The following is a 13,703-nucleotide window of genomic DNA, read 5'->3' on the forward strand; positions in this document are numbered from 1 at the left end:
AGAAATACACTTAGAGGTTTGCCATTACCTGCCGAAGGGCGACCGATATTAGGAAAAAAAAACTGTTGATGTGATGTTCATGCATGTATTATATACAAAAACATATAATTGGCGCTAACACTCTTTATTGGGTGTTTAGTCGAGCTTCTTCTTCTACTTGTGGTATTCGTTTTCATAGGTATTGTTCCACAAATGGAGGGTGTTACAGTTTTATGCAGTTTTATAGACCTACAGTTTTTCATGACAGAAATACTCTCGGAGATTTGCCATTACCTGCTTATGAGGCACGGATATTAGAACAAACTTTTTCTACCATTTGGTAACTGGTTTCGAACCTGGGTCCTACCGAATGATAGTTCGGCTACGGTGGAATAATTGCTAATAAACCAGATAAAAAAGGAGGTGTTTTTTTATATTAAAAACGGGCCACGCAATTAGTGATTTCAATAATGAGATGATGAGCTTATCAGACGCCCCTCGCCTGTACGTATGCTTCATAATAAATATGTACATGACAAGTGCGGTGGCGTAAGGCATACAATATTCGCACACTAGTAAATACATCAAATCGAGACGAATTGAATCCAATCGAATGGAATTGTATGAAAGGGAAGCAGGATGATGAGCACATTAACGGCAGCAACAACAAAAGCTGATGATGATAGTGATGATTACGCCAAAGCCAGCGAAAAATATGTACATACATACATACTTAAGTAAATAGATGCGCATGTACTACACCTACACACACAACTATATGGATGTTAAAGGAAGGATGAGTAAAACAAGCAATAAAAAAGCGTTCAGCGTGAGCATTCTATACCATTTCAAATGTGCTCAACCAGGCGAACGTAATGTGTATGGGAAAAACGGCAGTAGACCCGCAATGCCAAGCCAATTGGATGGACGCACGCATGGCTATAAGTTCCCACAATATGCACACTTACAAGCACACACACGGCAGCACTATAAGAAATAAATAGAAAAAGTTAAGGCGCCAGGATGCGCATGCTTCGCATGACAACAGCAGGCAGAGAGAGAGAGAGAGAGAGAGAGAGCGAACGAGCGCGTATAAGCCTTTAAAATTGCAAATGAGCGCCAACGAAATATTTAAGAACTTGAATGCTCTACAATATTGAGCCCACACACACACACATCCAAACATACAATTTGCGCATACACAGCAAGCAGGAAACAACAAAAATATTAATGAAACACCACAAATACCTGAGTGATTGTGAGTGAATAAGGCCGCGCGCTCCTTGGAAAGTTACCTAGCTGACTGGATGTGCGGTGGGTGGCAAATGATTTTAGGTGGCAAGCAACTTTTTGGGGCACTCGCAGGCACTGGCTGACACTGGAATTCCAGGCTGAATAGCGTTACAAGCGCAAAGCTATACATAGGCATGTTGGGTAAGCGATAGGCGAGCGCCGCCAGACAGAAGTTACCTTTGCTCTGGCCTGGACGATGCACGGTGGTCGTCTGGTGTAGCATTTTTTCCAACTTTTCAAGTGTGTGTGTGCAGGATTTTTTCACTAAAAGCATACAATTTAAATGAGAAATATAAAAAAAGTCAAATGATAAATTTTCATTTCATTTTTGACCAAAAAATTTGTGTTTGAAATAATTATTGTATAATAGAAGCGTTAAACAAACGAAGTAACGAAACTTTGGTTTGTTGCAAAATTTTCGTGTTTCTACAAATTTCGTGTACAAGAACTGTAGTGGATTTGGCTAATGAAGAAAATAAAATTTTAAGAAAAACGAGATGTGAAAGTGGTGTAATAATCGCCTGGAAAGCCAACAAAAGCAAATAAAAATCAATTGTAATTGTGTGAAGGAATTTACCCAATAGCGTTTTGGCGTTTGCGTTTATGTGAAAGCGAAACACTTAGAATCCGAATGCAAGAAAAAGTTATCGATACATAAAAATTTACTTTGTAAAAAATTTAGTAAATTTCGAACCAAAGTGTTTCTAAGCAAAAAGTTGAATATCTAAATTAGAAAAACAAAAAATTGCTAATCAAAAGAGTTTGGCCTACTCGCTATTAACTCCCAAGACAGTGGCGTCGCACGAGGGTACCAACAATAGCGCTGCAAGCAGTGCAGCTGATGGTGGTGCTGGCACAAGTGGTGAATCGGCCGCACTGTTCTCCAAACTGCGAAGTTTCTCCATCGGCAGTGGCCCGAATTCGCCACAGCGCGTAGTTTCGAATCTACGCGGTTATCTAACGCATCGCCTCAGTAATATCACACCGAGCGATACAGGTGAGTCCTTGCCCTACCTGCTATCGTTAGAGTACATAGAAAAATATAGGATTTGAATTGGTGTACAAAACATATATGCAAGTACATACATATACACAAAAATACATTCGTACATATTCAGCTAAATGCGTCATAGTCTTGTTTTGGTTGGCGATGAAGTCATGTTTAACGGTGTTCACGAAAGCAATTAATCCCACACTGATCGTTACAAATTGTGTTGATTGCATCGCTAATTGAAAATTATATAGTACATCCCCGCAATACATACGAAGGCATATACATATGTACACATATGTAATGTGGGAAGCCTGATGTGCACGCGCATACATGAGAAAAATTGAAATGCATTTGTGTGTGTTGGGCGAGCAGGTGATGGTTACATAAAATGTATCTACCTGTGCGGTATACATAAAAAATCAACACTGAATTGTTATTTTGTGGATAATACTTGAAAATGTTATGCAAGCGAGAAGATGCGTACTTACCTATATCTTTTTCGGAAAATTATTTAAAAATTTTTTTTTATAAATTAAAGTCAAAATTTTCAAACATAGCATTAATACATAATATTTCGACTTGACTTAAGCTAAATTTCAAAAAACAAAATTAATAATTGCAAAAGTTATCGCGGTTTGTGAGGAGCCCATTTCTCCAGAAATCTCTTGCGGACAAGAGAAATTAGTTTTACTAATAGATAATAATAATAATTGTGCCTGATTGGATTTTTGTTTTTTCAAAATTAATGATATATCGGCATAGAGCAAATATTTTTCAGATTTTCGAGAAAAAAACCAACAATTAATTGTTTAAAAAAATTGAAATTTTTGAAAAAAAATCCTTCGATCAGACACGAGTTTTTTATGTTTTTCAAAAGCAGTATAAATTTTATTGAAATCTACCAAGCGTTTTTTAAGTTACAGTGATCACCAGTTCAAAAAACATAGTTTTGAGAAAAACGCATTTAAAGTTTTGCTATCGATTTATGTAGAGTTATACGAATTATTTAATTACTTACACTGTGTCATCTGTTCCTTCTTTCCTTCATTCTTCAGCCGTCATAGCAGCTTCCAAAATATCGATTTGCTTACGTAGCATTCCAGAGCGCCCGAGTTTTAATTGTTGAATAACTAACATAAAATGAAGCAGCAATAAAAATATGGAAATAAAGGAAAATTTATGAGCTAATATTTTGTGCAGTACCCTTTTGCACTAATTACTGCTTATAGAAATCATTGCTCGGAGTTCACTAGGGTTTTGGTAGCATCACTTGGAATATTTTCCCATATCTCTTCAATGGCTGTGTTTAGGTAATTTGTGCCACTAAGCTGCCGCTTGCGCAATTATCTTTCAATGTGGGCTCACAAAAGCCCAATGAGATGGAGATCTGAGCTCTGACGAGGATGGGGCACTACTTTTTTTGCATTGTAAAGCAACCATTCCCTTACAATCAGCGCAGTACGCTTTGGTTCGTTGTCGTGGATGTGGGTAAATGTTGCTGGTAAATTTAATTCTTCGACAGTATTGAAATGTGGTCCTTCAATATTTCTAAGTAATTTATTTAAGTCATAGCGTCTCAATCAAACAAAATGAGCCCTCTCAATTTGCCGTCATTGTTCCCCAAATCATAACCTGCTCGCCACCATGTACCAGCCACATTAGACGGATTTAGCGCTGTACCTCCCCTTCTGCAGACAAAACTGCGGCCATTCGATTCAAATATGCTGAATTTCGACTCATCGGTGAAAATAACGTTTCTCAAGAATTCATTTGGATTGCTAACGTTTTCTTTAGCATAGTTCAACGTTTTACTTACATTAATCCTTGAAAGAAGCGAACTTTTTCTAGGACTGTACACTCTTTATTTGTTACTGTGCAGAAAAGTTCTGATAGTTTGCCGGTCTATATAAAAAAATTGCATAGATTATTTATTAGTACTTAAACTTTATAAAAAAATGTATTTTAATTTTTCTTTACAAAAAATAGTATATAAAAATCACGTGACCCAAAGTAGAATAGAAAAAAGTTGCTCCACGGTCTGCAACATTTCTCCTTGAAATGTTGATGAAAAAGTAAAAAAATTTTTGTAAAATAAAGTTGTAGTTATAGTCTGTCGAAATTTAGCAATTAACGGCATTTCAAAATTAAAGTATGCGTTTTACGTCATAAATGTAAACTTTAATTAGTTTATAAAATGTTTTAATAAAAATATCAAAACAGTTTCGAATACTAAAAAAAATCACATAAAAAAATATTAAAAACTGTGCCGGAAAAAGTAGTCTCGAGTTTAACCGAGTTTAAACTTTCAAGCGCATTTCGCTCGAGGCCAGCTGCTTCAAACGAAGGACAGCTACCTTTGTGCATCAAACTCTCATCGGGCAGTTACCATAACTTTGTATCTATGGAGAATTTTTACAATCGACTTCCACAGAAATACGCCTAAAACTATAAAGAATAATAATCTATTAAAAAATCGATTTTTTGAAAATTGTAGCCGTATGTAACCCCTTAAGCTGCAATTAGTGGTGCCGTACCTTAGCAATCCGCTGTTCTGATCAAACATTTGCTTACAACTTTACATTTGCTTTGATATTTGCGACAAAAATTTGAATATTAGAAGTGAATGACGAAAAAGTAAATGAATCAGTGGAAAATTATATGTGTTTTTATGACAAAATTCAATCGTTGGCACTAATTTTACTTCAATATCAGATGTTTATGGTTACGGCAGGACTAATCGACAAATGCTGTATGGTTATGGCTTTCATTACGGTGAATGCCGTACACTATCAAGCCAACATTTCCAAATTTCGATAATCAGCTAAACATCAACGACATTTGGTTCTAACAAGACGGCGGAACTTGCCATACAGCGCGCTTAGCTATCGATTTATTGCAATATTCATGCAACCATTTTGGTAATCAAAAATTGGACTAACTTAGTAACCATGTAACTCGTAGCCAGAACTTATATATGCCGGGTATCATACTCGACAAATAAATGCCATGAAATACTAAATAAATGCCAGGTTATAATAAAAAAAAATTCATTCCAAAAATATTTATGTTTTGTATGGTCATTTTAAGTCAGAGGAGCAAAATTTGTTTCTCCATGAAAACAACTATACGATAAAAAAATTATTATTATTAACGAGTTCTGCAAACATAAAGGCGAGGCAGCACTACCAGCTGATAACAAAATAAATGCAGTCTAAATAAGATCCAGCGAAATTTGTAAGCAGTAAAGACATTACTTGTGGATGGTGCTTTAAGAAAATTTAGTGTATGAGGGGATCCGAAGGATTGTTGCCTGGTTAGAGGCGTCTAGAATTTGGGAAGATGGTAGAACGTGATCGAATGTTGCGAGTTCGTCACAAAACGGGCAATTGGCTGGTTATATGCTTTGCCTGGATTTATTATTTACTCCTAGATGGTGAGCAAGACTTAAAGTTGGAGCTTCTAATTTGTAACGGTTAAGCGTTCGACAACAAATGCTTCCTTTCCTCACAGGTTATATATGTAAGTATATCTGAAGACCGGATGTGATCTGCTCATATTCTCTCTTTTCTGTAAATTCCAAACAACAAGCTCTGCTCACCCTCAGTACCTGGAAAAAGTACCTATTTCTGCCTTCTGTTATTTTCGCGCATAAAACAAATTTGGAGATTTTGTTTACTGACATTCTGCCAAAAAAGTACAGGGAAGTGTTCAATAAAACGCAAAATAATTGTTTAATCATCAAGATTTATTTAGTCGCCGTCAAAATAGGCTCCCTTCGAAGCAATATACAAATGCCAACGATTAGTCTAGTCATCAAAGCTCCTTTTAAATGCGTTTGAAGAGATCTTCTTCAGCACCTTCAGCGAATTATCCTTAATGGCCTCTATCGACCCAAAGCGGAGTCCGCGGAGTGGCAATTTAAGTTTTGAGAAAAAGAAAAACGTCCCAGGGGGCTAAATCCGGTATACACGGTGGTTGTTCGATGTTATTTTTCGAGGTTTTGGTCAAAAACGTGTTGACAATACAAGCCTTCTGAGACGATGCGTTATCATAGTGCAAGATCCAAGAGTTTTCTTTCCAAAAATTGGACCATTTCCTACGCACATTCTCTTCTCAAACGTCGCATAACTTCCAAATAATATTCTTTATTTACCGTAGAACCATTTGGAATAAATTCCGAGTGCACGATGCCGTGATAATCAAACAAAAATAGTAGCATGATTTTCACTTTTCACCGTCTTTGACGTGGTTTTTTGGGTTTCGGCTCATGTGGACAGTGTCATTCAGCCGCCTGTTGACTGGTGTGCCTGTCAAACTCATATACCAGCGTCTCATCACCTGTTATGATGCGCTGGATAAACGTTGGGCCGAATTCACTTCAAAACTGATCGTAGAGTCACCGATGATGCACAACGCAGTGAACGTCCAAATGAGGCGGTAACATGAGAAAACATCAAAAAAATCGACGAAATCGTTTTGAATGATCGAAAAGTGAAGTTGCGTGAGTTGGTTGACATCGTAAAGATATAAAAAAAACGGTTTGGCTTTATATTGCATGAGCATTTGACTATGGGAAAACTCTGTTCAAAGTGGGTGCCGCGTTTGCTCACTGTTAACCAAAAACAAGAGAGTCGCAAGTCAATCAACACAATGGCAATACTACATGAATAAACTTCGAATTGCTTCCACATCCACTGTATTCGCCAGATTTGGCTCCCAGCGACAACTGGCTGTTCGCAGACCTAAAAGAAATTCTCGCCGGGAAGAAATTTCGCACGAATGAAGAGGTTATCGCTGAAGCTGAGGCCTATTTAGAGGCAAAAGATCGTTCTACAAAAATGGTATTGAAATGTTAGAGCTTCATTGGAATGATTGGGTTTTGTCAAGCGAGCAGAAAAGTGGCGAATCAAAGGCGTCTAGTACAGCTTAAGTAAAAATATAGATAACGCCGTTCTATTTCTTCTCAAAATATAAACCACAAAAGCCGATTTAGTATTATATATTTTGGCATTTTCGCCAAATTTGAAGAGTGAAATTACGTTTAAAGAAAAGATCTTTGGTTGTTTGGTATTTGGCTTAGCTAGTTTTGTGTTACAGTAAAATAGAGAAAACTCGAAATTGATGGACCCAATATAGTAAAAAATAAATAACAGTTAGGTGTTAGGTGTCTGGCGGATCTCCTCGTCCTATTTGTGGCGTCCGGCCCTAATGTTATTCCAAAAATGCAGGATCCCACTGTTTTAAACCGGTGCCGAACGGCAGATATTTTTTATGAGGAGCTTTTTCATGACAGAAATACACTCGGAAGTTTGCCATTGTCTGCCGAGGAGTCACCGCTATTAGAAAACACTTTTTTCTTCATTTTTGATATTTCATGAACGGAGTCCATCCGCACCAACCTATTCGCCGATGGCGGCCGCCCAATATATTATCAAAAGCAATAACAGAGCGGTGGTTCAAATGATTTTGCTCTAATAATATATAAGGGCACCTTAGATTAGGCTTACTTTCGTTGATTGGCCTCGCTAAAAATCTCGATAAAATCATGGAAATTGTCGAGTCAGACAACTAACATATCTACAATTTGAATGCCTACAAAACGCAACTTTTTCTACAAAAACGTTCTCCAAACTATTGAAAAATTTACTTTTTGGTCACATGAAGGACGCATTAAGTCCCAAATTTCCCATATTTTGACAAAAATTGCAAACATGTTTACCAACAATAATTTACATGAAAAACCTCGAAAATAAGGCTGCTTTTTATGATACGCCCAAAATATATACAATTTTCGAGTGCGCTACGGTTTATGCCTTTAGAATTACGAATAAGCAGTAATTGGCAGTCCCACAGATTCAACCGCCGAATTTATACCGCTGATGGCAGTAAAAAATCGCATGAAATTTGTATTTCTTAGAACACATGCGTGTGTATGTATGTATGCACGTGTGCACTTCTGCAATTAAATGATAAACAGGAAAGGCCTTAGAGTTCTCTAATCTAAGTAATTGAAATTGAATTTGATTGACTTCTTATCGGAATATTACACTCAACGTGTACCGGTTTCATGCACAAAATTTAAAAACGAACAATATCATAAGTGGCGGTGATAAAAAGCAATTAAAAAATTCCATTATCAACAGAAAATAAATCAAATTTGCAAACAACGAAATATTAAAAAAAAAATACGTTAACGGGCACCCAAATTTGGCACCAAGATATGTTAAGTTAATTAATTGCGAGCCAACCTAATTGAAATTATTGATATTTAGATATGGCAGCTTGTTTGTACATACATACATACATGTTAACAATTTGGGCAAGGCAAACCATTTCATGGAAATTTTAATATGGAGTATTTTTTGTTGTTAGTTTATTTAGTAGTTAGAGTTGTTAAATGAAATATTTTAGTGGGTATGGGAATAAGTTTCCGGCCTTTCTTAGCGAAAGTTAATGAAGTGAAGAATGTGCCAGTTTGCGATGCTCTCGTAAGAAGTGAACCGCTCTCCAATAAGGACTGACTGCATTGATCGGAACAGATGGTAATCTGAAGATGCAATGTCTGGGGAATACGGCGGGTGGGGCAATATTTCACAATTCAGTCCCTCTAACTATTTCTGGACCGATTTAGCATCGTGTGGCCTGGCGATTTCATGCAGCAAAATCACTTTGTCATGTCTACCGTCCTATTTCGGCCGCTTTTCTTTCAGAGCTCGATTCAAACGCATTAGCTGTAGTGGGTGACGAACGCCAATGATGGTTTCAGTTGGTTTAAGGAATCCATAATAGATGACATCCCTCTGATACCCCAAGATGCACAATATAACCTTTGAAGCATGAATATTTTTCCCCCTCTCGGTGGACCTGATGTCAACTACTGCGATCGAGACCTCGCATATACACCTTCAAATCACCAGTATATTACTAGAGCGAACACAAAAATAGTATCAGCAGCGACACCTCTTTTACGAGGGCGAAAACTTACTCCCATACCCAATAGAAATTTTTAATACAAAATCATTGAGGTCGAATATTTCTTACTTGAAGGGTTCGGCAAGAGCATCCCGTCATGTCTGTTGTCATAATTTCAAGTAAGCGTCTTTCAACATTCTTCTAAACTGCAACACTCTCATTTCAACCGATACTCATTTAAAAATTAAAAACTGCCTGCAAAATATTTTCATCAAATTCAAAAAGCACATAGTACCTGAAGGCCGAGTGCTGAATTACACCCAACCAGTGTCGCATTGCGACAAAGATTAATATCTTCAAATACTTGGCAACTGTTGCAAATTATTGTTGCAGCAAACTTTCGAAAGTGTTGTAAGATAAATGCGCACTCGTACGAGTATTATGCGACACTATGACTTCTTCGCTATTTATCAACATTTTCTTTTCTTCCTCCGCTGGCGCTGTCCACATCTGAGGTGATGAACGGTCTAAACGTGTAACTTTTTTCACCGTGCAATTCAAAACATCCACTGAAAGTGTTGAACTTGTGGCGTTTCACCTTGATCGATGGGTGAATGAGCTTTTATCTATTTTCCAAATGACATTATGCGGTTCCAGATTTAATTAATTCTCCCCATTTTGGCATCGGACTTATGTAATGTAGAACTCGGTTATTGTTCAACGCGATAATCAGACACTTAATTGTGTGTGTGTGAGTAATTCGATTATTCGTAAGCATTTACGCAGCATAATTTGCCCCGCTTAGTTCTATGTATTGTACATTGTCTAGAAAATTCGAACTTCCGCAGTTTGTTGTCAAGGGGAAAACAATTCAAGGTATGATTCAATTAATTACTTCGAAAAAAAACATGAAATCAGTTGAAAAGTTATTTTCTTGCTATGGTTTTGGCACGCACGTGTCGTTATCTTTAGAATAGTGTAGAAATGCCATACACAAAGTTTATGTTGAGTCCTCTAGATATTTGAAATATGACGAGTATTTTGTTCCTCCAATAAAGTGGAGAATTGCAAGGTTCTGATATTTCAAAATACTCGGCGCTTCTGGTACTGATGAAGCAAGTCGTATTATTATTATTATATTTGCACGCATGCACCCGCATATTTGCTTATTTGTTCATTTATTAGTAAAATCTGTAATCTTCAGTTTACTTTACTTAATAGTAAATATACAAGCGCGGATAAAAACCCGTCTTTAGATCGCAAATTCGGAAGCCTATACAAACTTTTAACTTTTCACACATCTTACCCATTTGCCTTAGAATATAATATATTAGTTTGGGGAAAAAGAAATCCCTCATTTTTGTGTAAAATTTTTGCGCAAATGGTGTGACACTTTTTTATGGTCGAACTTTAGCCACTGGGCGATGTTATGATTATGAATATGCCGGTCAACTTTGCTTATTTCTGTGATTTTAACGACATTTTCGACATAACCGACATTTTCTTTAACATCAAAAATGCCTGAACGGAATCGACGAAACTAAAATTGCACGTAATTAAATGTATCGACACCATAAACACCATTTACAATTTCAACGGCTTGGCTTGCATTTGCGCCTTTATCAAAGAAAAAGTGTTAAAAAACCGAATTTTCTGTTTGTTGACATCCATCATTAACACCCTCTAACTCATAACTGAATGGAACAAACAAAAAACAGAACGAATGTTTCTAGTGTGGAATGCCACCTTGACAACGAGCATAAACTTTAAATTATTATGTAGATCGATACTTTATGAGATGTCGATCACTACAGCCATCTACCAAGAAAATAATGGATTCCTCAAACTACAGCCGTTTTCTCTTATTTTATAAACAAGTCCGTCCCATAAGGGGGGAAGCTCCTCCAGGAAACGAGTTTTTCAATCATTTTTTGTGAAACACTGATAGTATTTATTATCTTAAAATAAATTGTTGATTAATATTCATGCGTAAGTAAAAGGCAACTGCATCTCTCAAACGTGGCTCCTTTAGTTCGCGCCGTGGAATGACTAGCCTCTTGTCATAAACTAAAATTAACCAGGCAAAAATGTTTCATTAAAATAAGTTATTCTGCTTTACACTTACTTATTTTTATTGAAAAAAAAATTAAAACTTAAAGTGAAAAAGAAAAAAATTATACTTTTTTATATAATAAACAAATTTATTAAAAGAATATTTTTAGTAATAATTAATATTTGTTAAATATTGTTAAGAATATCTCTGTAAAATTTTAAATTGATATCTTTATTACTTTTATATTCGACAGTGTAGAAAAAACGTATTTCGAGAAGACGCGATTAACATTTTCGTTCTTACTCATCTTTCGTTCGTCGATTATCTCTTCACTGACTTTATGCGGACTTTTTAGACTTTCTATTAAGCTTAAAACATTGAAATGATAATCTTTAGATTGTAAATGTATTTTTAAAGAAAAAAAATGGAAAATTTGAAAGTATTGGAGCAGCTGGAGGGTCTGCCCCCATAAGTCCAAAACTTTTACGTTGACTGTTTGTTAGCGCTCTTATATAGCATTCTTGATCTCTTCAACCTGCTCCTATGCAACCTGAACCTAAAATTTTACGTCGGTCGCGTAAGTATTCGATGCCACAATCCAGTGGCTCAAAACGTCTACGTGCCCCACTCCTATACCTCGACAATGGATAATCCAATATACAGCTATGATTTTTCTTGCCGATGTCAGTGCTTATGAGTGGCAATCAGCAGCTATTTTATATACTAATTCTTTTTAGTACGCCCCACAGCGTTACAAGGCATTTGGTTATGGTCAGCGTTTCTAGTTCGAAGCTATTGGTGACATGATTTTGAGAAATATTACGGTGGCACAATTGGCAGAAAAACTAACTGCAATTTCATCTGCAACGAAAATTTTCGGCATAAGTCTCGATGCTACATTTGATGTCAATGACAACTTAGGATTTGTTGGCGATGGAGCTGGAGAGGGTAGTGAGTTCATTTGGGTCGTTAGACTTGGTAGCAAAGGCAGCGGCAAGTTCATCTGAGGCTATGGTTTCTTGAGTGGCAACTCCTTCAGCGGCAGTGTGAATTTCGAACGGCTATAGTACCGTATTCAGAATTTATATTACTAGTGGCCAATTTTCTATGTATCTAAGTCGGAATCGGCAAAGCCCTTAGAGCCAGTAGATAGGGAAGTTTCAACACCGGAAAGACCTCAGGCGGCGGCTGGTGTTGGAGTGCTGGCAATTTCTTCTTAGTCTCTACCCTTCTCTTCATCAGTTTTAATTGAGCGGTACTTGCCATCGAGAGTGCGCTAATAAATACACTCGGCCCTCAGTTTTTAACCCCACATCTGAGCTTCCCTTTGTTTGTTACTACTTGGAAAAATCCTGAGTTGATTATCATTCCTCCCGAGTTAGACCCACTTTCTGACTCAGAATAAAGGTGATGGAAATAATGTAGCTGATGATTTCGTTAATATGGTCAAAATTGTGATATCTGCGAAACAAATATTTTGCTCGTGAATGTGTTCCTTTTTCAAGAAATAAAAAAAGTGAGAAAATACACTTGCAATGGTATTTCAGAGGTCTAAATTGGTCTGGTCAAAAATACTTTAAAAAAACTATTCTGATTTTTAAATGTTTTTGTGCATACTTTTTAAACCCCAAATCTTCTATCGTCTGAAATGTTTGTTTGGAAAAAAACTTTTTTAAGAATTACAATTATTTTTCCGAATTATTTTTAACTTTCTTTGATGAGTTACTTTACATACATGCATATATTCTGTGAGCTTATATTTCAATAAAAATAAAATCGGTGGCTTTACAAATGAAGAAAATATATTCACTAAGCTGGTTGTACTTTATAAAGTACAGCTTTGAAATAGCGGTGATAAGAACAAAACAGTATGTTCAATTATTTTTATTATATAGAGGGTAGTATTCATACAAAGCGGTACACGGATTCCATTTCCTGGCGTTAATGGGTTAAGTATGTGGGGTGATTGATTTTGTGCCACCTGGTATCTATAGAAAGAATTTTAGAAAAATTTGCAGAAAACAAGCGACGAGTCGAAATGAAGTTACAAGTTGTTTATTTTCATGCAACTAAGTGCCTTTAGTCGCTATTTCTGTTCATTAAAAGAATGTTTTCTTTTTTCATTATAATTTTGCTTAGAACATTAAGAGTATTTAATAGAAAATTTCGCCTGGCCGAAAAAAATCTGGTATACTGGGTTGCCCATATTGGACGGACTCATATGTTTTTTCGCCCATTCCAATCGACGAGGCTTGTCCGCAGGCAACAATCTTTGCGTCAATTGAATCTTATACGGGAATAAATGCAAATCAATGCGGATAATTCATTGTAAAAGGGTCCGAGCAATGCCCAACTGCTGAGAACGGCGTTTTTGGGATGTCTTGGCGACGTCTCAACACTGGCCCGTACAAGGCAATATTCTCATCCGATCGCCTTGGTCGGTTTTGATTTGGCCTCTTTGGATTAGAAAGG

At 36.6% G+C, this 13,703-nt stretch overlaps 1 protein-coding gene across 1 annotated transcript in view; it reads left to right on the forward strand.

The window, feature by feature from the left end:
* The first annotated feature begins 1,636 nt into the window (after window positions 1–1,636).
* LOC128855213 (vesicular acetylcholine transporter) overlaps window positions 1,637–13,703 on the forward strand; it is a 50,837-nt gene continuing 38,770 nt past the window's right edge. The window contains exon 1 of the mRNA XM_054089931.1: window positions 1,637–2,269. The gene's annotated coding sequence lies outside the window, so the exon portion shown is untranslated. The remainder of the gene's footprint in view (window positions 2,270–13,703) is intronic.

This window comes from Anastrepha ludens, chromosome 2 (genome assembly GCF_028408465.1).
Source record: "Anastrepha ludens isolate Willacy chromosome 2, idAnaLude1.1, whole genome shotgun sequence".
Lineage (NCBI taxonomy): Eukaryota > Metazoa > Arthropoda > Insecta > Diptera > Tephritidae > Anastrepha > Anastrepha ludens.